This window comes from Lycorma delicatula, chromosome 4 (genome assembly GCF_047948215.1).
Source record: "Lycorma delicatula isolate Av1 chromosome 4, ASM4794821v1, whole genome shotgun sequence".
NCBI classification, from domain to species: Eukaryota; Metazoa; Arthropoda; class Insecta; order Hemiptera; family Fulgoridae; genus Lycorma; species Lycorma delicatula.
The window spans coordinates 17,896,281-17,899,672 of record NC_134458.1 but is presented as its reverse complement, the minus strand read 5'-3'; the positions used below and the strand labels follow the sequence as shown (position 1 = coordinate 17,899,672).

Here is a 3,392-nt window from a genome sequence, read left to right as displayed (position 1 = left end):
TGGCAGAAAAAAAGATGGTAAAAGCACAAAGCAAATGACATTTTAAAAGAAATTTATTTAGGTTGAAAATTGTAAATATATTTTAGGATAATATAAATTATCTATTATCCATAGCAATTTTACAGGTTTTATTTATTTAGACATAATTATAAACAGATTTGAAAAATGTGAATTTTTCTTGAAAAATTGGATTTATTTTATAAAAATATAATTATTAAATGAAAACATACTCAGTGAAATTGTCTAATTATTATATTTCAATTGACTATCTGATCTTTTACTGTCTGTGTTTAAGGGACAAGACAATATATCAGCAAGTCAATCCAGACGAAAAGGAGTGTCTCACCGTCCTCGTCACAGCTAGCGCAGGTGGTGCCGTACCTCCCCCAATAGTTTTGTATAAATATAAAAGGATCCCGCAGGAAATTGCAGAGAATTTTCCTCCAGGGTGGGGCCTGGGAAGAACAGAGTTTGGTTGGATGACTTGCGAGGTTTTTTTCGAGTTCGTCGCTGACATTTTCCACCCATGGCTGGAGATAGAAAAGATTCTTTTGCCAGTCATTGTTTTTGTGGATGGGCACTTGTCTCATCTGAGTTTGCAAGTGAGCCAGTTTTGTGAAAAAAAATGGCAACATTCTCAATGCACTGTACTCGAATGCAACGCATATCTTGCAACCAATGGATGTTTTGGTTTTTACGAGTCTTAAAGAGCATTGGAGGAAGAAAGTATATGAATGGAGGTTATCCAATTTGGAGGCTCCAATCTTAAAGAAAAAAGATTTTCCTAAACTTCTGAAAGAAGTTATAGGATACATTAAATGTGTCTATGCTGGAAAATGGTTTTAGGAAATGTGGACTGTTTCCATGGAACCCAGAAGCTATCACTCTCCCGTTTAACACTGAAGGTGATAATCCAGTCACAAAATGTGAAGAACGCAGACAATTTTTAAAAGAAGGGCTTCGGTTTCTCAATCAGAGTATTCCTGAAAGTAAGCTCAATATATTTCATAACAGTAATAGAAATAAAGAGTTGGATGAAAGAGATGTGTCACTCTTTGAACTGTGGCAGAACACAAAACTAGAACTAGAAAGTAGTTTGTTAGATGCACCTGGTCCTATTGATGAGCCTGCCAATCAAAGCACTGAGGATGGGGACCTGTTATCTGTAACAATCACTCCTCATCTTATCAACGAGTCTACTGATCATACCACTGATGATTACAATCTGCCACCTGAAATGAACTCTCCTACTTGTATCGACGAGCCTGCTAAAGATGGCAATAATCATACTGATCTTTGTGAAGCTTCTTCAGTATCTGCAGAAATCCCCAGCCCCTTCAAAAGACACTTTTTCTGTCAGAAAGACAAGGATGAACCGGAAAAAAAAACAACCCACGAAGGAAAAAATGCCTGCTATTGTCTCAGGACAGCTGTGTCAAGAATATTTTAGAAAGAAGTTGGCAAAAAAGGAAGAAATAGAAAAGTGAAAAATGCTGTTTAGAGACAAAGGAAAAAAGATGAAAAAGAAAAAGCAAAAGCGAAACAAGAAAAAGTTAAGCAGCGTCAGAAAAATACTGCAAAGTGGGTGCTTCGTTACGAACACAGTTCTGACTCCGACATGGATGAGATGTCATCTGATAGTGAAGGTGAATCTAAAGATTAGAGCGATGAAGAAAACATACAAGAGAACAACCTTAAAAAAATCAGTAGAGAAAAAAGTAGGAGAGTATGTAGTCTATTCCTATGAAGAAGAGTTATTTCCAGGGGTTATAACTGATATATCTGAAAATGCTGCTACTATTTCAGCAATGCAAAAATCTGGGAGACAGAAAATGGCCAGAAAAAGTGGATAAATTTGATTACGAATGGGAAGCTGTGTTGTACTACATTGACAAGCCTTTAAAAATGAGTACAACGAGTAATGTTTACTCTGTCCCCGAATTTGAATTTTACTGAAATTAAGTTAACTTCTCGCATTCTCATAACTTATCTTAATTTTGCTTAACTTAAGTTAATTAACTAGAGAATAGGTCTAACTTAACAACGTTAACATTTCTGTAACATTCATTCATTACATTCCTGTATTCATACAAAGTAGGCACAAATTCATTTATTACACCTTTTTTTATTTCAAAACATATGTAAACTACTAAACAGTGTCAATAAATAAAGTGTGTTAGAAAATAAAATAAAGAGTGTCAACTACTAAACATTCTTGTTTTCGCTTGGTGTCAACTACTGAAGTTCACATTGAACTTTTCACATTCATTTTATTTAAATAATTCTTATCACATTATGATAAGCGAATAGTTTGTACAGCTATCACTAATTATAAGTTCCCCTACAGTGAATTCAGTCTGAGAAATGTTAACAAACAGATAAATAATTCCTTAAGATGTCAACTACTGGTGGTTTTACCTTAAATGCACATACTCGTATAGTAAATAAATACTTTATAATAGTGTTTAAACTAGTTTTTACCAAATACCACTGATTTTCATTATTAATTTTTATTTCAATAATTATGAGAGAGATTAGGTACTATAGTAGATATAACAAATGTACTGTAACTGTCAGTGTCAAAGAGTCTCAACTGAAAATATCAGTCTTCTGATCATTATTGTACAATTAATTCTCAAACATATGTACTGTAATAAAGGACAGATAACTTACAGCATCAAGGAAGACTAATGCAGAATAAATCAAAATTATCAAACAAAATAACTTGACTGATTCCCACATGCGTGACATAAAATACAGCACTTTGTCCACTTTTCAAATCTAAAGCCTTTCACAAGACCAAATAAACCAGATATGTTAATCTTATTTTGTCAGATCCTTTTACTTAACTCATCGACCATCACAAAGTAATTAGCTTTAGTTAACAAAACTATTGTAGAATATATATTATTTTTTATACAAAAGTAGTAATTAAGTAAAAATAACACATAAATTTAGTCAATAAGTATACAACTTAATAGACATCATATCGATCATAATACTACATAACTTAGAAAAAATATATATAAATAACCGATTCAATCGAACATCAATTTTTATCATCAAAATAGCAAATCTCTAAACAGTTTTGTGAAATTATACACTATCAAGATGCAATCGATGTCACAACTTTGGTACAACTGTTTATATACCTAATAATTTAAAAAATGCAATGAAAAAATGAATGTTACAAATATATACTGGTAACAGAGGGGGCATTAATACCAGTTAAAAAATATTATAACATACGATATGAAAATAGTCTCTTTCCATCTGTGGCAACCGATCGGTTGTAAATTATCGGATCAGTATCACAATGTGTATGTGGCTGTGTAGAATGACACCAACCTGCTCTTTTCATATCAAAAGTTGACTGTGAATCGGAAATCAAC

At 32.7% G+C, this 3,392-nt stretch overlaps 1 pseudogene; it reads left to right on the top strand.

Moving 5' to 3' along the window:
- The first annotated feature begins 479 nt into the window (after positions 1 to 479).
- LOC142324300 (uncharacterized) lies at positions 480 to 1,450 on the top strand (annotated as a pseudogene).
- Positions 1,451 to 3,392: the final 1,942 nt, after the last annotated feature.